The following is a 23,189-nucleotide window of genomic DNA, read 5'->3' on the forward strand; positions in this document are numbered from 1 at the left end:
ATTTCTCCAGCCTCATCACCCCACCACGTCCCCTTCCAGAACTATCTCCCTCTCTCCTACTCGCCAGCACAGGAAATCACCTCTTCTGGGAAGCCCTCCCTTTTATTCCAGTCTGAGTGAGCCCTGCGTGGACCCCAGGCACCCTGCTTCCCTCCTGGCCACCAGCACAATGTGCCGCGGAGGGGGGGTTGGGGATTGCCTTGTCCCTCCATCTGGGCGCTGAGCCCCTTGGGGACGGCGGTGATTGTGTCTGTTATCCATCTGGTGTCCTCCTGGCCCGGGTAACAAGTATGCGATCACTGCCGATGCACGAATGCACACACAAAGGAATGAAGGAAGGAAGGAGCAGACGTACTGACAGCCTAAACGCCAGCTAGCAGTGGGCCGGGGAGGTCAAAGACACGCCCCGCTATGAACTTCAAGCGACTGTCAAACGCCGTGATTGGCAAGCAGGGGGCAGCCCAGGGAGAGGGGTAAGTGGGAAAAAGCAGAATTGCGACTCATGCGACCCAATATGCCACGCGCCCAAGGGCCAGAAGGGAGCAATTGTATTGTGTGTTTTTTCCTTTTTTTAAGAATCCTCCTTTCATGTCAGATTCTCGTGTTTACAATTCACAGATGGCTGTTTAAGGACTTTCCGATGCCGTCAGGGACAGGGAGAAACCCCCAGATGCACAGGAGAGATTGTGGGCAGGGGGTTCCCCATCATTCCCCGTCTTGTGTCTCTGGTTCCTCACTGTTCCCACCTGCTCGTCCAGGACTGGGTGGTGGCCTGGCCTAGCCCATATCTGCTGGAGGGGGAGGAGAGCAGGGGAGGGTGGCCACAGAGCCTAAACAGCCCTGATTGAGTGTCTCAACGGACAGGCCTGAGCAGTGCCCAGATGGAGTGTGGCGGACATCATGCCTGCCCTCTGGGGCTTCCAGAATGTTCCAAACACACAGATGGGAACAGACATGGATGGGCAGCCAGGAACAAAAATAAAAGAGAATGTTAAAGCAGGCTCTGTGCGTATACACACACATATAAGGTGACCCTCTGTCTTCTCACTGCTTGGTGAACTCCTATTCACCCTTCAAGGCCCAACTCATTTATCCAGTCATTCATGTATTCATTCGTCACGGACACCTGTTGCCTAGCACCACTTTGCTCTTTTTAGCTTATGGGAAACCTCCTCTCCCCAACTCTCTTGTAGGGAGAGGGTTACTTTCGTTCTGCTTTTACCCCCTTGGCCACTCTGGGAGGGGTCCTATGACCCGAACCTGGTAAATTAGTGTATACAATGCCCCTGTCATGCGATTGGCTCAAGGGTGAGCATATCACTGAATCCACCCAGTGACAGCCAGTCCTGGGCTTCCTCTGGGACTACAGGGAAAGAAGTGCTTTCTTTGTGCTGGGGATGTTGACCTAGACTATTATAAGCCTTCTTACCGTCCCTTGGGGAGACCCTGACTAAGAACGAAAGCCTGACTGAGATGGTCTGAGAGAAGCTCACGCAAGAAGAAGACAGAGGCAAGAGGTGCTCAGTGACAACAGGTAGCACCTGCGCCTGGCTTTGCCGGACTTTGCCTCCTCCGGGAAATTTCCATGATGTTGAACGATATTCTCTCTCCCTTTTTTTTTTTTTCCCTTAAAAAGTTTGCGATGACTTTCTGTCACTTACAACCCAAGAGCTCCTGACTAACGCACCATTAATTTGTCACTGCGCTCCTGCTCTGTGCCAGGAGCTGGGTGGTGGAATCCAAGGGGCAGGGGGGGACTGAGGCACAGCCCCCTGCCTTCAAGGGGCTCAGAGTCACCTGAGATCTTCCAAATGCTGCCCCTCTGTGCTATGGCCAGCTTCCACAGACAGTGAGTCCCCTTCTCCCCTCCGCTCCTGGAGGTATGCTCATATTCCGTGGCCACCTATTACATACGGGGCTCTGTGGTTCTTCCTACCGTCCTAATGTCCTGGGCTATGTCTACAGCTGTCCCTACCTCTGCCTCTTAAACCGTGAGCTCTTTGACGATGGGCGCCATGCTGGTGAATCCCCAGCACCTAGGGCAGCGCCCGACACCTGCTTCTTGCTTGCATTCGTTTTGAATGAATAAGCGAGTGCTTATCTCTCCGGTGTTTACCAGCGTTGAGGCAGCAGGCAGCCAAGGAAAGGTACAACAGTATGTAGAGCAGAGGGACCTGGGGAGTCCTAGATCCAGAAAAGCCAGCCCACTGCCCCGCTCAGTCCCATGAGCCTTCCTGCAGAAGCATTCCACACAGTCGAACCACAGGCATCCCTGTCTGAAACTCTGCCCTGCCGCAAGCCCCGCCCATGGTGTCCCCACGCCCCCCCACCGGCCACTACCTGGACCTGTGCGAGGTGTCACTGCAGCCTGTCCCTCTGAGGCTCATTGGCCCATCTTGCACACAGCTCTCTCTCACCAACATGGCCCCGGGGCCGCCCGGAGTGATGAGGCCTGCCTCACTCCGCCTCCAGACACCGTCCCTCCTTCCTTCTCCTCCTTGCATCCCTCTCCTCTGTTCTTCTCTACCCCTTCCCTTCCCATCTCTCCATCATCGTCCGCCGTTCCTTTCCCTGCTCCTCATCTGTTTCTCCAGCCCTCCTGCCTTCCCACTGGGCCAGTCTTCCCTGACCATGTCTGCAGCTGGGTAAATTTCTGTAAACAATTCAGTTTGTAATAGATTCAATTGTATTACATCCTTATTAGAAGCTTATAGCATTTGGGAAGAGGGACTCGGGCGGCTAAGAGGCTGATATCCTCCCTGACTGCTTGAGTGCCTGGGAGTGGAGTGCTCCCATTTTCAAATTAACTTGGGCTTCACATATTTCATTATCTCCCCACATTTCCCCCTGTCGAATCATCTGGAGCATCTCTCTTTCCTTCCTCTCTGCTTGAGAGAGTTCCCCCCCCCCACCTTTGTCCAGTCCCAGAAGATAGTCCCTGAGAGCAGGAAAGATGGGGGCTATACAGCAAGAAGGACTTCCGGGTGGGTAGGGCATGAAAAGACTCCTTAGAAAGAAGGAGAGGAGCGGAGGAAGGTGAGAGAGACTCCGTCAGTGGAAAACTGTGGTCATGGGTGGGAGAGGAGGAGGCCAGCCCCCTCAGCCCCAAACCCGGGGCCCCGGGACCCACGGAGCAGCTGACACGGGTCTCCAATCCAAGACCCGGACGGGGAGTGGGAGAAAACAGCTGCACACATCTGGAAGATGCTTGCCCAGCTCCCTCCATTAGGCCAGGCACCAGCCGGCTGCGTTTGATGTTTGATCTTGCCTTCAGTGCAGGGAAGAAGCCAATGAGATGGCAGAGACCGCTCATGGAGCCACCCCCTGCCACCAGCCTGGCTCCCCTCCCCAGATCCCCTGACAGCCCAAACCAACTTCCAAGGCATAAATGAAATGCCAGAAAACCAAACCCTGACCCCACCCCCACCCCCCTCCCCACAGCAGCGGAGCCAAAGCCAATTCCCCATGAGTGGGGGGTGGGGTGCTGGAGCCTCCTACCCACCCGCACCCCTCCCCATGCCTTTCTTGTCTGTCCCAGGCCCTAGGAGAGAGGCTCAGTGCCAGACCACAGTCATGCCTCATTTTGGTTCTTTTCGCCGAGGGCAGGTAATTGATCAAGATTTTGGAGGGCGGGGGAGGCAGGGAGTGAATGGTAAAGACTCATCTGGAAGAGGAAGTGTCTGTGGAGAGCTAGGAAGGACAGCAAACTGCTCTTAAGTAGGACTGGAACAGAGAGCAGGGAATGCAAAGCTAACGTGCACTTATTGAGCGCCTGCGGCATGCATATATACCAAGGTGAATGAGATGGTCCAGTGGGGGAGGCAGACATACAAGCAGACATAAGCATGGTGACAAGGACAGTAAAGGCACCCACGAATGCCGTGGATGGAAGGCGTTAATTCCACCAGGGAGAGAAGCAGAGGGCTTCATGGAGGCGGAAACACTTGAGCTGGGCTGCGAAGGGTGACTATGAGCAAGCCGGGCAGAGAGAAAGGGGGAAGAGCCTTCCAGAACCTTCCAGGCAACAAAGCAACACAAGCACAGATTTGGGGGTGGGGGTGGGGGTGGGACCAATGTAACCCCTGGACTATAGCAAAGGCTGTGATAACGTGTGCAGGGTGGGGTGGGCAGAGGAGGTGTTGGAAAAAGCTCATACTTACCAACCCTTCGCGTTTACACAGCACTTTATAATCTGCAGGGTGCTCTCCAAAGTCACAATCTCATCAAACCTTCACCCCAAGCAGGGGGGGGCAGGGGGGCAAGATGTCCAGTATACGAAACGGGGAACCGGAAGCTCGGAGAAGTCAAGCGATTGACCCCGAGTTCATCTGCTGCTAGGGGTCAGATTAGCCGACTGCGTCTGAACTGAGTAAGCCCAGTGAGGAGTCCCTGGCCCCTGTGAAAGACAGGGATGGGGTGGGGCATCCAGACTGAGGCACCAGGTGGGCGTGGCAGCAACAGAGAAGCAGTGGGCAAGAAGGCAGGGGCAGCCCAGGCAGACTTCCTGGCGGAGGGAGCCACGAGTTTGGTTGGGATGCAGAGGAGGGGTGGAGGCAGGGAGTACCGGTGGGAAATAGCGGGGGCAGTCGCTGGCCGACAGGCTGAGCTCACCCGGCACAGGGGTGGTGGCCGCGCTGCCTATTGGCTGGAACGGAGCCGGAGTGGGGTGACCTGGTATGACAGCAAGGGAAGGGTCCGCCGGCACTCCTGAGGGACACCAGACACTTTGGGCTTCACCAGGGAGAGTGGTTAGGGTCGGCTTCAGAGAGGGAAGGAGCTGGGTTCCCAGCTCTCTGGCCCCCCCCACCCTCCCCCACCTCAGAGGAGTGAGAAGTAAGCAGGTTAACACGTAGCGTGTCCCCCCGGCACGTGTGTTCACGATGGAGAACATGTGAACAGTAGAAACAGAACTTTTGAGAAGATACTTATTGAACCACTGCTACAGGCTAGGAGCTGTATAAGAAGCTTCTACACAGCTTAGAGTTTTCCAGAGTTGCTGGGTCCTGAGGACTCTCTGGGGGTGACCCAGATCCACTAGGGGGGCAAAATGTTTTTAACAAGGGTCCCAGGGACGCGCCTGGGTGGCTCAGTCGATTAGGGTCCGACTTTGGCTCCTGTCACGATCTCGCGGTTCGCGCGTTCGAGCCCCGCGTCGGGCTCCGTGCTGATGGCTCGGAGCCTGGAGCCTGCTTCGGATTGTCTCCCTCTCTCTCTGCCCCTCCCCTGCTCACGCTCTGTCTCTCTCTGTCTCTCAAGAATAAATAAACGTTAAAAAAAATTAAAAAAAAAATAACAAGGGTCCCAGCTGATTGTTAAGCTCACGCAAGTTCGGGAAACACTAACAGGGGACGAAAGCCAAAAGAAGGCCGGTTCTAACGCTGGGAGATCCACGCCTCCCAGTGGCAAGACTGGGAGAGGGGCACCCAAGGCTTACAGATGAGGAAGGCAGCTGCTGGGGCGGCCCAAACCAGAAGGAAAAGGGACTGTCAGGTTACGTTAGTTATCTATTGCTGCGTCACAAAGTACCCCACAACTTAGAGGCCTAAAACAAGTCCAGCCACGTATTATTTCGCATCGTTTCTGCGGGTCAGGAAGTTGGGAGACGTTTAGCTGGGTAGTTCTGGCTCAAGGTCTCTTCAAAGGTCCCAGTCAGATGTCCTCTGGTAGCGGCAGTCATCCCAAGGCGTGACTGGCGCTGAAGGACCCTCTTCCAAGATGGCGCACTCACCTGACGCCGGCTGTTGGCTGGAGGCCTCAGCCGCTCGACACCTGGGCCTCTCCTTTGGGCTGCTGGAGTGTTCTCCCAACATGGCAGCGAATGCCCCCCCCCCCCCCCCGCCCCCAACTAAGTGATCTAGGAGAGAATAAGGAGGAAGTTACATGAAATCACACTCTGCCATTTCTAGGATATTCCATTGGTTACATCCCTCGGCCCTATTCAATGTGGGAGGGGACTCCGAACACGAAAACCAGGAGGAGAGGTTCATGGGGACCACACTGGAGGCTGGCTGCCACAGGAGAGCTGATCACCCCCATTTCACGGATGGAGAAACACGAGGCTCACCCAGAGCAGAGGCTTGACCCCTACACTTGATCTTAGCCAAAAGGCCGAGAAGCGAGGAAGCTTGACCCCTGATACCCTTCCCCCCCTCCCCCCCAGCAACTTTCTACCACCCTCAAGCTCCTGAAGAAGAAACCACGGACCGGGAAACCTAAATCTTCATGCCCCCAGCTGGGTGGAGGGGAGGGGTGACAGTCAGGCCTCCCAGGCCTGTGAAATAAATATTATCACATGTTTGCCTCAGCAGAAATAAAGCTTCCAGCCGGGTGGGGGAGGGAGAGGGCTCGCTTCATCTAAACATGCTTCTGCCCTGATGGGCTGTGTTTTCCATTTAAAACCACACTTAGGATGGCTGGGGAAAATACGCGTGATCCTGGTGCGTTTTTCGGAAATTCAACCTGTTGGGTTTCTTGCCCCTTTCCTGGTGCCCCCCGAGAGTGGGCTTATCCTACCCTCCACAGCCTTAGTGGCTCACTCGCAGGGTGGTCTCAGACCCCTGACTCACCCTCTCTGAGCCCCCGCCCCCGGGAGCCGGGGCGGGTGCCAAGTCCCTCCTGATGTTGGGGCAACATCAGCCTTCATGTCTTGATATCCGTAGACTTTGGGCAAGAGCTGTCTGAGATCGGGGACACCTCTCATTTCAAAAGGACCCGAGGGCAGGGGTTGTGCCTATGGATCCCAAAGCAAAGGGACAGGGACCAGGCGTCCCAATAAGTGGAAGCCCCCAGTATGGGGCCGCGCCTCCTTCCTCCACTCCAACTGTCGGTGGTGAGGGAGAGAAGGTCACTGGCTGGCAGCTAGAGCAAGATGGGGGGTGATTTAGGGTCCTTCTGCCGCTTTCCTCCATAAGCCCTCTGCCTGGTATCTTCTCCCGCTTAGCAGGGAGGGCCTGGAGAGGAGGGGGGTCAGTGAAGAAATGCAGCAAGGTAGGGCAGAGAGTGGCCACGGTGACAGGTCTCAGAACAGTAGGACAGTCTCCACCCCGCTCCCCTTTATGACTACTCCCCACCCCCTCGTCAAGCGCATCGACCTCCCTCTCCCAAACCGCAGTCACACGGACTTCACAAAAGGCAAACTCACAGAACTAGAAAGGACCCCTGGACTCACTGCGCAATGGAGAAACTGAGGCTCAGAGAAGGAACAACACTCGCCTCGGGGTGCCACGGAGTCAGCTACAGAGGCAAGGAGCCCTCCCTAGGTGCCAGCACTAGGCAGAGGCAGCAGTGGCCATCATCGGGGTTAAGAGTCACCACACTCCTTCAGGAAGGAGGAGAGAGGGAGGAGGAAGGGAAGAGGGAGCACAGAAATCTCAGGGGCTCCCCTTGTCAGGGCGGGGTCCCCAGCGGGGTCTGTGGTGGAAGCCTGAAGAAGGTGGAGTCCCCAGAGGAAGGGGGAGGGAGGGGCAGCAGGAGGAAACTGGCGCCCTGGCTTTAGACAGGTAGAGTGAAACACTCCAGGCCTCAGTTTTTCCCTCTGGAAAATGGGGCTGTGTTTTTCCGGTCTGGCCCCACTGCTAATTGTAAATCAGAGCTTTTCCCCGTGGACACCGGCTTCTAAGCACTGAGGACATGAACTTGGTCTCCTCTCTCCTGACCCCTGACCTCCAGTTTCCTCTGCAGCGGGGGTCGGGGGGGAGGGTAATAAATCCTACGTGAGGAGTAGAGGGTCACTCCAGAGCTCAAATTGCAAAGTGGATGGATACTAGGTTAGAGGGACTTCCTGGCCTAGCAGCAGTGACCCTGCTGGGCATAGCCACCCCCCCAGCCCCCAGGCTGCGATGGGGATCCTCTCTCTCGGGAGACATAGCCTCTTTTTGTTCCTCCTCCCTGGGGGCAGGGGAGGCTGTGGTGTGGTGGAAGGTGCTAGACTCCCAGACGCTGCTGGGATATCTCTCCTCACTACCTTCACAAACCCACAAGCCACCTGTGCCATTACAAAGCCACGGAGCCCTTCGGGGCAGGGGGAGGGGCAACCCCACCCTCCCGCGATCGCCCCTCCCCTCCCCCCCCCCCCCCCACCGCAGCTCTGACCCCAGACTTCCTGCCAAGGGGAGGCAGTGGGGTGAGATGAGTGGGGAGGGAGAAGGTGGCCGTGAGCAGGATGGTGGAGAGGGGCAGCCGTCCAACTACCGGGGGAGGACATCGGGCAGACAATATTTCCACACAGAAAAAGAAAAATATTCCATTAGGAAAAGCTGGTGGCAAGGCCTGCCCTGTGAGTCCTTCCTTCAACCCTTGGAATGCTGGGAGAGACCCGGACATCCCGGAGACACAGCAGCCAGAGCAGGGAAGCCTCAGGAGACAGGACTCTCTGGGGGAGGACAGATTTTTTTTTTTTAATGTTTATTTATTTTTGAGACAGAGAGCCCGTAAGCGGGGGAAGGGCAAAGAGGGGACAGAGGATCCCACAGCTGCGAGCCCGATGCGGGGCTCGAACTCACTAATCATGACCTGCGCCACCCCGGCACCCCGGGGAGGACAGATTTTCAAGCAGATAAATGAGAATTCATCAGGTAGTTTTAAGGGTTCGAAGACAAATGGATTGTCGTGATAAGTAGGGAGTTCCTGGGGGCTGCGACAGATGGGATGGTCAGGGAGGGCCTCTTTGAGGCGGTGGCATTTTTGCTGACATCTGAAGGCCAAGAAGGAGTCAGCCACGTGCAGAACTGGGGGTGGGGGTGGGGGGAAAGCCTTCTGGGCGGAAGGAACCCCAGTGCCACGGTGCTGAAATGGGAATGGTTTTGAGCCAGAGCAAGCAGGCCAGAACGAGTGTGGTCAGAGAAGTAGCCGGGGGCCAGATCACGTAGGGCCTCGTGAGGTAAAGCAAGGAGGCTGAATTTTCTGCTGAATGTGAGAGAAAACCACGAGAGAGTTTTGCGTAGGGGAGCGATGAGATCTGATTTATGTCTTTACAAGATCCGGCTGCTGAATGGAGAATGGATTACAGGTGCCAGCACGGAGGCTGGGAGGGGAGACGGGACCCACCGCTGGCGGCAGCGTCCCGCCCACAGCCCGGACAGACAGAAGAGCCCCATCGGGGTTTGGCTGAGAAGTAGAGCCAACAGGCCCTGCCGACACCTGGATGTGGCTGCGGGTCAAAAGGAGGAGTGGAGACACGAGGCTGGTGGCGCCTCGCTGCGGACCGTTTTCCATTCATCTCCTGCTGCAAGGCCAGGCCTCCCTCTGCGGAGGCTGCGGGATGGTTGTTCATTCATGGATTCATTCCCGCAGGAGGTATTCCTTCAGCTTCGGCTAGGCTCCTTCCAGCCCCCAGTCCCTGACCCTGAACTACCCCCGCCCCCTTTTCTGACAGTCAGGGCTGACAGCTGCTTCCCCCTCAGCCTGGTGGGTGTGGCCTTTTCTACTGCCTCAGCCCAGATGCCGAGTAGACATGGGGGGCCTTAGAGAGCTTGAAAAAACTCCGTGCAGTGACACGCTCTGGCGGAGATCGTAGGGTGGGGGCGGGGGGTGGGGGGAGATGTCCCTGTTCAGGGAGCACAGCCCCCACCAATCCCTGTACCTGGGAGGGCAGGGACCAATGTGTACTTTTTGTCATCGAGGTTCTAATGAATGAAAGACACTACTCCTGGGGATCTTGGACGCCTAGACGAAGACCCTGCCAGAGGTTGCTTCCCATGAGTGCCCACGCCTGGGCATGATTCTCTTCTAAAGGTCCTAAGACATGGAGGCTCAGACTGGTTAAGCGACTTGCCATAGGTCGTCCAGAAGGTCTCAAACCCTCAGGTATCTTTAGTCTTCTTCCGGGCAGCCTCAGAGGAAGCTTCGGAGTCAGTACTGTTGCCACAGATCTTTGCTCGCAGTCACCAGACTCCTGTGTCGCGAGTCTCTGCTCTTGGAGCCCGGCCCTCCCTCACCTGCCTCCGCGCCTTTTCTCCTGCCCCCAAAGTCCTTCCCACCTCCCACCGCATCCTCTCTCCCCTCCTCTAGAAACAACCCCCCCCCCTCACCGCTCACACCTGCCTGAATACCCCGCGTGGCTCCCTAAGACCCAAGGCCAAGGGCCTGCTGCCCTCCGATGCCCCTCGGTGGCTGGGAGGTGGGTGGGGAGGGGGTCGGAAACATCAGATGGCAGCTCGGTGCCGGCGTCCCCGCCCCCCACCTTGGAGCCCCAGTCTGTCAGCGGTGATGGATGGCCGGGCAGCAGTCCCTTGGAACGGATCCTGGGTCTAAAAGCCTCACGCAGCCATCCTGCGCGGGAGGCGGGGGAGGGACACCGGGGTCCCCTAGAGCCCGGCTCCCTGCCATGAATCAGGCGGCCGGCAGAGCCAATTAGCGCAGACAAGAGCCCAGCGATGAATCATGAGCCCATTAGTCGGACCGGCTCACCCCTCCCCCCACCCACCCAAGTGGGGTCCTGGCCGGGAGGGCGGGGGTCCTTCCTCCCTCCGGACGGGCCTCCTCCTCCCCAGAGACCCTCTGTCTTAGAACCGCTAAGACCCTCACGTCGTGGAAGCCGCGGCGGGGGGGGGGGGGGGGGGGGGAGGAGGGGGGAAGGCAGCGGGGCACGCCGGTTATTTGCATGGCATTTGCATGACATTTGCATGGCATTTGCGTGGCACGAGGGCATTGGACGCTCCCAGACGCGCCCCCTCCACCCCTCTAGCCCACCTGGTCAGACCTGAGAAAAGACTTGGTGACCCCAGAGCCCGACCCCTCTCTTCCATCCTCCGGGGACAGAGGGCTGCATCCGGGGTTGTCTGCCCCGGACCCAGCTTCAGGGATGACCCAGGTCAGCCCCCATCACCCAAACCCGCCCCTCCCGTGACAGAGGAGGAAGAGGAAGCCCACAGAAGATAAGGGTCTTATCAGGGACCCAACTCAGCCTGGCAGTGGACCGCACACCCTGTCAGCCTTGCCAGGGCCTAGAGCTGCCTCCCTGGGCTCTTGGGAGCCCAGCAGGCTGAATTGAAGCCCCAAAGCTGAACTCTGGCGATGGTTGGCCTGGAGTCCAGGCTGGGCAGCAGCAGAGGAGGAAGGGTGGGCCCTCTATGGGGACACTCGGCATCACGGTTGGAGAACTGGAAGTTGCGGCGGGGGAGACGGAGCAGGCGGAGGGGGAAACATCCAGAACTTTGCGTGCCACGTGACAAGTGCGGGCCAACGACCGGACCTCATCTGATCTTCACTACTCCTCTCTCTCTTTTACAGATGAGACTACTAAGGTTTGGAGAGGTTCAGAGACTTGTCCACGGTCCCAGAACAAGAACACGGGAACGGGATTTGAACCCCCGTCTGGCTGACTTCAGCGTGTGAGCAGATACGGCCTCTGAGCCACCCGACTCTGATTCTGTCCCGAACGTAGCCTCATTTGGACGGCTGCCTAGTTGCTGTCGCCAACCAGCTGTGCCACAGGGCCCTCTAACTCAATGTGTCGAACTCAAAGCTCATTATCCGTCCCTCCCTCCCAGCCCAGCCCACTCTCCTGTAAAAGGTGCCTTCAGCCACTGGTTGCCTGAGCCAGCAACGTGGAGACATTGCCCCCTTTCTCCCCTTCGTCCTCCATATGTGACCAGGTCGGTGAGTGTAGAATCCGTTCTGCATGAAATGGGCCCCCTCTGGGCCCTCACTTCCCAGCTGTCTGACACTTGTGTGGCTCGGGCCCTGGGCCTCTCTCCACTGGACAGTTCCAGAACTCTTCCAGCGGGCGTCCCAGTCAATTCCTGCTTCCATATTGCTGCCAGAGTGTGTTTCCTCAAATACACACTAATCGCCATTTCCTACCTTAAACAGGTTAGCTCCTCATTGCTTTCAAGATAGAGCATCACAAGGCCTCTACCAGCAGGCCCAGCATACCTTTCTAAACCCACCTCTGGGTAAACACACTTCCTTCTCAACAGCCAGTGAGCTGGTGGCCACGTGGGGTGGCTCACGTCCCCAGGACGTCCCCAGGTTTTCACTCCTCTTGGCCTTCGCTCCTGCTGTCCCTCTGTCAGGAATGCCCCCCATCTCCACCTGGCACGCTTGTGCTCCCCCTTCCAAGGTCAGGTACGTGTCCTCCGAGAAGCCTCCCCTGCCCTGCCCCAGGAGGATGTGCTGTGCTCCCTCCTCTGTGCTCCCACAGCACTTTGCTCAAACTGCTAGCCTGGCGATTCCACACCAGCACCACAGTTAGTGGGGGTCTGCCCCTCCTTGTCTGAGAGGCAGAGGCCGTGGCTTGTTCAGCTCTGCTTCCCCAATAGGGTCTGGTACATCAGAGACGGTCAATAAAGGTTTGATAGATGGGTGGACTGCCCTCTCGCTCCTCTTTCTCTATTCTCCAACTTCCTGTTTTTCTGGCCTGGCTCCCAAGCTGAAAAACCATCCAGTTAAAGGAGTCCTGTGGAAGGCAGGCGGTCCTGGGAGTTGGCCAAGGTCTGTGTGACCCCTGTCACTGCAAGTACCCAATCTGGAGAACCACAGGGACCAGAAAACACAGACTGGAGTCAGGCAGTCCAGATTCGGAACTGAAGTTCGTGACCTTGACAGGTCATTTCTCTTCTGCGTGCCTCCGGGTCCTTATGTTAAGTGAGGGTATGGGCAGAGACAGATGACATTTCTAAAACCCCTTCCAGGGGCGCCTGGGTGGCTCAGCGGGCTGAGCGCCCGGCTCTTGGTTTCAGCTCAGGTCACGATCTCACGGTTTGTGGATTCGAGCCTCCTGTCGGGCCCCGTGCTGACAGCGTGGAGCCTGCTTGGGGTTCTCTCTCTCCTCCAGCTCTGAGGCTGTGTAAATGTATCGCTTCATGATCCCATGGCCTGCGGAGGACCCTGGAAAGGTGGTAGGTAGATGAGAAGCAAAAGCTGTACCTTGGGGGTGGGCTGCCCAGAGTAGACAAGCAACTGTCCCAGGAGGTGGCTCCTGGGAGAAGGGGAGTTGGAGAGAAGGCCCGACGGGCACACACTGAGAGGAGGGCGGGCACACACTGAGAGGAGGGCTCTGGGTCTTGTGATTTGGTTAATTGTGGAAATCAATGGTCTGGCCAGAGGCAGGGGACAGGAAAAGACCTGGGGCATGGAGAGTCCCCAGGAATGAATAGAGTGCGGCCCAGCAGCCTTCTGCGTCTCCTTTCATGGGGGGGAGGGCGGGAGGGCAATGAACATAGACCTCATAAGCAAACTAAAGAAAATTTCATTGCTGCGCCTTCAAGCGGACACATGGTTCTGGAGGCAAGGCCTCCCACCCCACCAACCTCAAATCCTAACCTGGGGTCTGGTCCTGGCTTTGCCGCTGACTCAGGGGTGTGTGACCTTGAACAAGACCCTGTTTGTCTTTGAGCGTCTCTTTCCTCATGTGCAAAACAATAGGTTGCTCTTGACAGGCTCAGAGGACCATGGGCCTGGCATGGGCTCATCCCGTGGTCCCACCAAGGCCTTGGCAGCCTCAGCCCCCCCGCACCCCACCTGTCTGCCACATCTGAGCCTCTGCCCGGGTGTCTACACTGGCTCTCCTGGGCTCCTCCCCAAATCACCGTTTGTTTTCCTACTTCCTACTTTCAAGCAGGCCTTCCAGCCGCTCCCAGATCCCGGTTCTGAGTCAGTCAGCCAGCGGGACGGCCGACTGCTTTTGATTTTCATAGTCAGGCTGGTGGGGGCACAGGTTGTGGTAAGCCGGCCCCACCTCCTATGCTTTCCCCTCCTCCTCTCCCAGCTGATACCACCCGAGCCCTCTCTCGCTCCTCAGGACCCACTGCTGGGTGTCCCCGGGGTGGGGGGGGGGGAAAGAGGTGGACCCCGGTGGGGGTAGTCGAGATCATGAAGACTCCGGCAGGAAGGAGGAATCGGAGACTGGAAGAAATCATTCTCCTTCAATCAGTAGCCTCCTAGGATGAGATACTCCATTTGCTGGGGCAGAAAGGAGGTGCCAGGGTTGACCCCCCAACCTGGAAGGAGCCGTTCCCTCGTTCCCTCAGCAGTGAGCCCACCACCCCCTACCCCCGCACACCCCTTTGATCGACCCTCGCCTGCTCCCTAAGAGGCCGTTAACATCCTTCTTTATGGGGCTGGGACACAGCCAAGGCTCTCACCTCATCTGGGGCCCCAGGCGGCTGCCTTTGTACTTCTCCTCTTGCGCCATGGTGACCGGCCTGCCCCCCACCTCCAACGGGGACTGTAAGTGAGCCTCCCTCAACCTCAGAGGAGTTAGGTGATCCGATGGGAGGGGCAGTTGGAGTTCATAATGGGCTCCCAGTCTGATGGGGAGGGCGCAGGTGGGACACACATCTAGGCTGACAGATTGAAGGGACAGACAGTCCAGCGGGACAGAGCTGAGTGGAGGCCTCAGGTGGGCTTCCTGGAGGAGGAGGCAAGGTGAGGACAGAGCAGCAGGGCCAAAGGTAAAGAGGAAGGGTCTATGGTGAGACTAGGAGAGGGACAGGGGCCTTACAGGAGGGCCCTGGGTGCTTGATCCGTCTGAAGTGCGGACTCAGTGGTAAGGGGTGGGGCTGGAAAGTGGGTCGTGCGGAGTCTCAGTTGACTCATCTGTAAAAACAGACCTGACACCTGCCTCCCCAGTTGTGGTGAGGATTAGCGGAGACCCCTGGCTAGAGATCACACTCCCTCCTCGCTCATTTCCTGTACCTCCTTCATTCCCCCCCACCCTTCCAAGCCCACAGGGGCCAACCCGCTCCCCGAGTCTCAGCATCTGGCCTCATCTGGAAACATCTGCCTCTCTTGCACAAGGTCCCGGTGAAGTCTCTGGAGGAAGGGCCGGGGGAGGCCAAGGCCGAAGCAGGGGCAACAGATGGGGAGAGTGGGAGGGGCATCTTCCTCGTCCCCTGCCTCCCCCCAGGCCCCACGCAGCACAGATTCGCCCTTAATCTCCTCTATTCGCTCACTCCCGGTTGTCCCGCAACATACACCTGTTTTCTCTCTCAACTCCTCCGCGCAGCCTCTCCAGGGCCCCCCCAGTAGGGACCTCTGCCTTGCTTCCTCCAGCTTTTCCTCCAGTGGCTGTCCCGCGATGAGTTCTCCAGTTTTGTTTCCAAAATTCTAGCCAATTTTGTATTCTACACCGTAAGGCACCCGTGGCGTTCTATATGCAAATATTTCGTCTCCCAGTTAAATTTCTCTAACCTCTCCCTGAAAAAGCTGTGAGAAGCAGTGCCATTTTTAACCCTATGGCTTTGCCTGCTGAGGGCACCTGACTGACCTGGGTAGGGGGGGGCACCTGCGCCCCCATTTGAGCCATGGGTCGGGGCTCCGTGGGTACACAGAGCACCCAGACAGAGCCCTCCATCCCGTCCCAGGAAAAGAAGGCAAGGGCACCGGGGAAGGAGCAGGCAGGTGGGGGGCGGGGGAGGGTTTTGAGGATAGTCAGAGTCAAAGTTGGATGGGCAGATGTCACCTGTGCAGGAGGAAGTGTTCCCACCTCATCCTCTCCTGCCGCAGAGGTAGAATCTTGGGCTCATAAAATGTCCCCAAGAGTACATCGGGGACCCTGTGGCACCATTCCTTTGATTACAAACGAGGAAACTCAGGCCAGACAGGGGTGTCATTTGAGACTCCAAACACTTTCCTTCTTCCCAAATTGACCCGTTCTCAGTTTCCAGCACGTAGCAGGCAGAATCATGGCACCGCCCCCTCACCCCCACCCCCTGCCCAAAGATGTCCATGTTCTAATCCCTGGAACCTGTAAATGCATTTCTTTACATGGCAAAAAGGACTTTCCAGATGGGATCAAATGAAGGATTTTGCTGGGTCACCTGGGTGCCTCAGTCGGTTAAGCGTCCGACTTCGGCTCAGGTCACGATCTCACAGTTTATGAGTTCAAGCCCCGCGTCGGGCTCTGTGCTGACAGCTCAGAGCCTGGAGCCTGCTTCCGATGCTGTGTCTCCCTCTCTCTCTGACCCTCCCCCACTCACACTCTGTCTCTGTCTGCCTCTCTCTCAAGAATAAATTAACATTAAAAAAATTTTTTTAATAAAAAAAAAATTAAGGATTTTGTTTTGGGGATGATCCAGGATGATCATATCGGAGCTCAGCATAATCACGAGAGTCCTTATAAGGGAAAGAGGGAGGCAGGAGAGTCACAGAGATGTGGCGATGAGAGCAGCTATCAGAGGGGTGTGAGCGAGGACCCGGGAGCCGAGGCGTGCAGGCAACCTCTAGTCACTGGAAATGGCAAGGAAACGATTCTCCCCTTCAGAAGGAGCCAGTCCTGCTGACCCATTTCAGATTTCTGACCTCTGACCTGTGTCTGTTTTCTAAGCCACGAGATCCGTGGTAATGAGTTACGGCAGCAATCGGTAACTAATTGCTAATGAATTACTAACTACACAGGGTTGGGGTGGCTCGTGTGGGGAACCCTGCGGAGCCCCCCCCCCCCTCAAGTTCTTCCATCCTTCCTCCCCCAGCATTAACTGCCCACCTCTGTCCCCTGCCTTTGAGAAGCTGACAGTTCGGTGGGACGACAGACACGGAAGCACAAGAAAAATTAAATCGTGGTGCACAGAGAATGCTTGGCACAGGGGCCTGGCACATACATAGGAAATTCTCAGAGAACAGGAAAGGGCTTCACAGAGGAGTTAGAACTTGAGCCTAGAACTGAAGGCCAGATAGGAATTTGCTGGGTAAACAATTCACTCATTCACTCAATCCAAATATCTGAAGCTTAAAGTGGCTGAGAAGGAGGAGAGACGCCTCAAGAGTAAGCAGGAGCTGAATGACCAAGGGCTTTTTATGTCATTCTAAGGATAATTTTATCCTGAAGCCAATAGGGAGCCACTGAAGGTTGTTGAAGAAGGGAGTGACCCAATCAGATTTTGCGTTGGAAAACAGACCTGTTTTTCTGGGTTAGTGCCAAGGAGAGAGGAGAGCTTGGGGGAGGGATTCCATTCAAATTCAGCCTGTAGGCACAGAGTGGAAAAGGAGTTTCTAATGCTTCCCGCTGTGAACCCACAGAAGACCTTCAAGGAGGAGGGGGCTCGAGGATTTCAGCAGATCGGAGGACAAGACCCACGTACCCCTTGTCTACATGAGGTCCAGGGAACCCCAACCGCCACAACAGCTGGACAAATACCCAGGCTGGATCTGAGATTTAGGCGGAACTCCCAGTCCCCTATGCTGGCTCTTGGGAGGGATGGCGAAGGGAGTCTAGGCTTTTGTCCAGTTTTTCTGGGGACTTGGTAGCTGCCTGGGGAGCCGGAGTGGGTGTGGCATTAGCCCATTTCCCCATGAACTAGAGCTGCAGAGCAGGAGTCAGATAGAGCAGAGGTGGGGAGAGGGGAGGAGGCTGGTGGTACTGCGCCCTGCGCCCCAGCCTGGCCTCATCTAAGCTGGCCTCGGTGCCAAGAGACGGGACCTTTGTCAGCAGGATAGACTAAAAATAAACTAGGCGTTGCCACTTACGCCGTAGACCTGAGTCTCATGACTTGGGTCTCTGTGTCCCAGTGAGGAGGTAGCATGACTCCATGGTACTTTGGGGGATGAAGGCGGAGACCATCAACGCCCCCTCCCCCAATAAAGGTGAAAAAACAGCAAAGGACCCCCTGAGCTCATCTCAAATAATTCACTGATTCTTGAAAAGAGACAGGAGAGGCGCGCGGCCAGAGCTCTGGGCTGCCAATTGAGGAAGTCACCAGGAAGTCTTCTTGGATAGGAGGTGCTTACAGCACTTAGCATCTTCTGCCCCGGAGGAGAATTCCTGGTAGGACCTTGGCCTCTCCCACATCACCCCGACTGCAAGCTCACTGGGGACAGAGACCTAAGTTTGGCACAGCAGGCGGACACGGACAAGGCTCCTCTTTCGAAGACTGTCAGTTCAGCCTCCTAAGGGCTTCCTCAGCCCGTCTTGGCTCCCGCGGTCCACCCAGTGGTCTTCCGAGAAACACCAATCGGATCCTCTAACTCTGCCTAAATGCCTTCAAGGACTCTTCACAGCCACGGCAATAATCCCCAAAGTGTGCCCGGGAGCACACCAATCCCACGAGATGCTCCTGAAGAAAGAGTGTGGGGGCTAGCACGCTTGGGAAAATGCTCTTTGTTGGAACTCCCCACCCCTCGGAGATTCACAGTCCAACATAAGCACAATAAAGGCCCTGAGAAGTCCTGCAAGGTTCCAGCTTGTTTACAGCTTCCCAAACTTACGCCGTCACACACCATCTTTTTTGCAAGAAATACCTATCAACAGCCAAAATACAGTTCAATGAAACATACCTGGGGAAGCAGGGAACTGAATGGTAAAGCCCCAAGTCCATTCAGGGAGGGGAAGGGCAGCTGTGACACGACCTGGCCCTGCCTATGGAAGCACTCAGGGAGCATTCAGGGAGCAGCACTGGCCCAGGGTGCCAGAGAGGAGGTGTGGCTTTGAGGGGGTATGACAGAGACCCTGGGCCAGGAGAGCCCTCCAACAGCTCCCCTCCCTATGTTGTCTCCGCATCTGAACACGGATGTCATGGGCAAAGTGTGTGCATTTCTGGACCTGGTACACCCTGAATAGATCTCGGCCTCTCATTGGTCCCAGCAGTCCCCAACTGGGGGGGGGGGGTCTCTGAGATGGTATGCGATTATGAGAGCTCCCCCCAACAGAATATTCCAGCTTGTCAAGTAGACAGTCATAGAGGCCATTGTCCCAACAGATCAGCTACAGCAAGAACCTTCTATGGTAGGAAAAAGCACAGGCTTTGGAGGAAGAATCCTGGGCCCCCATCCTGATCCCCTCACTTACTGGGAGCTGTGGGGCCTTGGGTAAGTCACACAATCTCTCTGAGCCTGTTTCCTCCTGCATAAAATGGGGAAATAACAGCTGCTTTCAACCTTGTTGGTGAAGTCAGCGTTCAGACCGAGATCTTGATGCCTCCAAAGCCATTTGGGTTCATGGCCCTGTGGTTTGTCTCATCACCTCCAAAGTTCTAGAAGTTTCCCAGGGTAGGGTTAAGTCGTATCATTCATTCATTCATTCGATCCAAATATTTATTGGGCACCTACAGTGTGCCACGCACTGGGGAAATAATGCCAAGGAAAAAGAAGCCAGGTCTCTGCCTACGTGGAGCTCACATCTGGTGGAGATCGAGTCATTTACTCATTTATTCAATACCGAGCCACCACCACCGCAGGCCCGCCACGGTGCTGGGCTGCGGCCTGTGTATCGTGTTCACAGAATGCTTTTGCCATCGTTGTTCCATTTGTTCCCCGTGACAATGTGACGAGACAGAAAGTGCTGGGGTTACTACTCCATCTTGTAGATAGGGAACTACAGGTTCAGGAAAAGCAAATGGGAACCTGAGCCGGGAACTAAGATTCTCTTCTCTCGGCAGGAATTCACTGAAGGCCTCCTCTGGGCCAGATGCTGTGTTCACGGTGCGGTGCAAACGTCCAGGCCAGCTGCATGGAGCGGACAGCCTTTGTTTGCCGGCCTGTCACTGTGTTCCTTCGTCCTCTCTGAGACCCTGACTCTCCCTCGCCAGGCCCTCAGCCATGGACCTGTCACACAGCAGGGTGCACATGAACTGATTCCCCGAATTCCAGCCGCTCAGCTGTCCCCCTTCACGGCCCAGGAAATCCTTCCTGCACTTGAACTTCTGTACCTTGCAGGCCAAGGCTGGTCCCTCGCGGGGGCTCTTTTGAGTGGACCAGTGCTCAGGGAAGACCGGAACAACGCAGCCTCTCCCCAAATGCCAGTATATGAACCGAAGGCGCGGCAGACCTGCACCAGCAACCAAGCAGGTGTTCACTATGGGCCCCCCTGGGGCTGAGGGGAGGAGCAGGGAGCCAAGCGGATCTTCCAAAGCCAAGGAGGCTAACAACTAGAGTAGGAGAGGAAGAAAGAGTAGTGAGGGGGCAGAGTGATGAGCCCATCATCATTTCACGGGGAGCGGGGCGGGGGGGCTGGGAGCTGAAGGCAAGATGGGATTCTGCACGGAGGAGCTGCATGGGAGGGGGGATAAGGGCACCAAACACCCAACTCCCATCAGCTTAAATGAGCATTTCCCAGCTGGGCCAGACGGGGCTGACGAATCCAGTCCCCAAACCCCTTCTGAGTACCTCCTCCTCCTCCTCCTCCCCCTTCCTTCCCCCTTCCCCCTCCTCCTCCCCCTCCTCCAGAAAGACCCCTCAGATCATCTGCACGACACCAGAGTGTTCCCTGTATGTCTGCCCAGCTCCTGTATCTACACCCTCCCGTGTCCTGAGCATGCTCTATCCCCTCCATCTCATGGGGGGGGGGGGCTCCGGGAGGGGGCCGATGAGACTGTGCAGGTTTCTGGAGAGCGCCCCTTCTGCAGGCACAGAGTACCGACGTCCTTCGAAGCTTCCTGCACCTGAGCTCCCCCAGGTCCCAGGCCAGCACCAGCTTCAGAGACCTTCAACTCTACCGGATCCTGACTGTTCCGCAGGTGTTTACAGCCTGTCTCCCGCGCTCCTGGCACATGGCCCTCTGCCTGGACCCTGCCTTCTCTTTCATCCCCTGCCTCTGGTTCTTACCCACGTTATTGCTCTAGCCCTGCTGGCAGTGAGCAGTCTAATCGAAATCATTCTCACTGCAGTTTCGTGCAGGGTTGTGCAGGGTTGTGCAGGGGGATGGGTAGCCTGAAGGACCCCGGGGTAGACCCAGGGGAGAACTCTCTGGTCGAGGGGAGTATTCTTACGCTGTTCGTATAGTTCACTCCAGTGCCTTCCCGAGGAGGAGAAGTTTTGCCTCCACGAATTCACTCATTGCCAGGAGAAGGTAGAGCCACGTCTTTCCTCTTTTCTCTGCCTGGGCTATTCTTCTATTCCCTCAGGTTTCAGCTGGGACATCACCTCCCTGGGGCAAGCCCCTCAGCTTCCCTGGCTGCTCAAATGCTCCCTATATGCTCTCAGGGCATTACGTTCTCCCTTTCCTGTGCACTGATGACCATTGTCCTTCTGACTGCATCGGCGTGGCCATTTAACTGAGGTCTGCTCCCCACAAGATTGCGGGTTCCGTGTGGGCAAGAGCCAGGTTGTCTTTGCTCCCTCTGTATCCTCAGGCTAATGTAGTGGCTGACACATAGCAGGCTCTCAATAAACAGTTGCCGTTTGAACGAGTGAGGCCCAGATGAGGGAAGTACCTGGTGGAAAGCCACCTGGTAGGCGGTAGTCAAGCTAGGACCAGGGACTGGGAGCCCTGGGGCTAACTCCCAGGGTCTAGCTGGGGAAGCCACGCCTTCTTCTCCATCGCTCTGCTCCGCCAGCAGAGTTTGCTACACGGCAGGCAGTGTCCAGGGACTGGGTACAGAGGAGGGTGCCAGCTAGAGTAATGAATCCTACCACAGTCCCCGCTGCGGCTGCTCCCCCTCAGTGGCCTGGCCCTCAGCCTTGGGAGCCCAGTGCTGGCTACACCTTTACCCTTGAAAGGGTGCTCCCCAGGCCCATGCCAAAGCAGAGGAGGGGGGGGACTTCAGTCCCTTGCCGAAAGGGCACAGACCCAGTGGGAAGGAGAAGGAAGCAAAGGAAGAAAAGAGAAGACAAAGCATCCGTGAAAAACCTGGGGTGACAGGAGCAGGGCTCATGGGAGGCAGGATATTGGCCTTTTGAGGAGACACCTTGGGAAAGCGACTCACCCACTCTGGTCCTTGGGTTGCCCCGGGGAGGGGGGGGGGCGGGATCACAATCTCTCTCTTTGGCATCTCTCTCATGGGAAGGGAAGAAATGAAGAAAAGGCCATCTACTGCCCAGACAGAGCCTGGCAGCCTCCCCTGAGAAATCCTGGAGAGCTTTCTGGAGCAGAGGAATTTTCTGGAAGCCACAGGCAGCCTGGCAGAGTAGCTGAGAAGCAGAAGGCAGCCGGCAAGGAGAAGTGGGGTGACCAGACTGTAAGGGAAGATACAAGGGGGGTAGGAATCACCCCTCCACCTTGATCTGTCTGGTCACATCACTGTCCTCTCAGAACCCTCCAGAGGCCCCCATGTCATCGGACAAAAACCAGAGACCCTGCTCCCTGCCTTCATCCCCTGTCTCCACCCACGCTGACTCCCACCGCTCCTCGCCAGACTTCCAACACTTCACCATGCTCTCAGGCGGCTCCCTCCTCCTGGCCGCCCACCCCCCCCCCCAGCAAGGCTTTGCTCAAGTGTCACCTTCTCCAGGAAGCCTCCCCTGAGGGTGTTATTTAAAATCACAGCCCTCCCCCCACCCCAGTGCACTCTCCATTCCCTTTACCTTGCTTCTTCCTCCCCGGGACACTTACAGCCCACTCATTCTCTCCCGAGAAAGTGGACTCCACAGGGCAAGAATAAGGGACGACAGTCTGCTGCTGTCTCATCAGCACCTGGGACAGTGCCTGGCACTTAGTAGGTGCCCCATACTGATGGATGAAATGGCTAAGAGGAGGGCAGGGTCCAGGGGGGCGGGGAGCCAGAGAACAGAGCGGGAAATCACTTCTTCAAGCTCCTTGATCCACTGGCTGGCGGTAAGGCGGCCCAGAGTGGTTGGTCAGCTCGGGAGTAGTCGCCCAGCACGCCTGCCCCACGCCCTGTGACGTCTGACCCAGCGCTCCCTCCTCTCTCTTCAGAGTCCTCCCTCGGTGCCAGTGCTCCTGGCATCTGGCATCCATCAGTCCTTTCCAGAAGTCCCTGTGAAAAAAAGGGGGGGGGGGCTAAAACAATCCCAGACTGGGGGCAGGCAAGAATGTGTGGGTGAGCTGCTCCTGTCCCCAAGCCCCCTCCTCCCCCCCACAGCTCTGCCCAGAGCTGCCAGCCCCCTGCCTTCACCGCCCCCCAACACCCACGGGCCAGGAGGAGGCTGTTACCAACCACACACAACTCCCAGCTCCGGATTTGAGGGAGGAGGGGGGGAGCTGGCAGGAGGGAAGCAGGCCCAGCAAATGGGACCTGACAGGAGCCGGGCACCTCGGGCAAAGAATGTAAATAAAAATCAGTAAATATTTAGGGGAAATGGAACGGGAAGTGGGAGAGGGAGGGGGGGAGGGGACGTGTTGGATTTCCAACAACATCTGGAGGGCAGCCCCCTCCGCCTCCTCCCCCACATCCCACCCCCTACCTCATGTGGGGGTTTGCAGCGTGAGAGAGGGCGCTGGCTCGCGGGTGCGTGTGTCCGCGCCGGGCTGTCTGGATGCGTGTGTGCTTGCGGGCAAGTTTGACGGTCTGGAGCGTTTGCTTGGCCGAGCGCACACAAGGCCACTCGCCCCCAGCCCCAAGCTGAGTGCTCCCCTC

At 56.9% G+C, this 23,189-nt stretch overlaps 1 long non-coding RNA gene across 1 annotated transcript; it reads right to left on the reverse strand.

Moving 5' to 3' along the window:
• Positions 1-18,955: 18,955 nt before the first annotated feature.
• LOC132687810 (uncharacterized) lies at positions 18,956-22,864 on the reverse strand. The gene is made up of 3 exons (XR_009614267.3): positions 22,177-22,864; positions 21,579-21,828; positions 18,956-19,802 (listed from the first exon to the last, which is right to left on the reverse strand). It is a non-coding gene; the product is annotated as an uncharacterized LOC132687810 (long non-coding RNA).
• Between the last annotated feature and the right edge of the window lie 325 nt (positions 22,865-23,189).

This window comes from Panthera onca, chromosome E1 (assembly GCF_046562875.1).
Source record: "Panthera onca isolate mPanOnc1 chromosome E1, mPanOnc1 haplotype 2, whole genome shotgun sequence".
NCBI lineage: Eukaryota > Metazoa > Chordata > Mammalia > Carnivora > Felidae > Panthera > Panthera onca.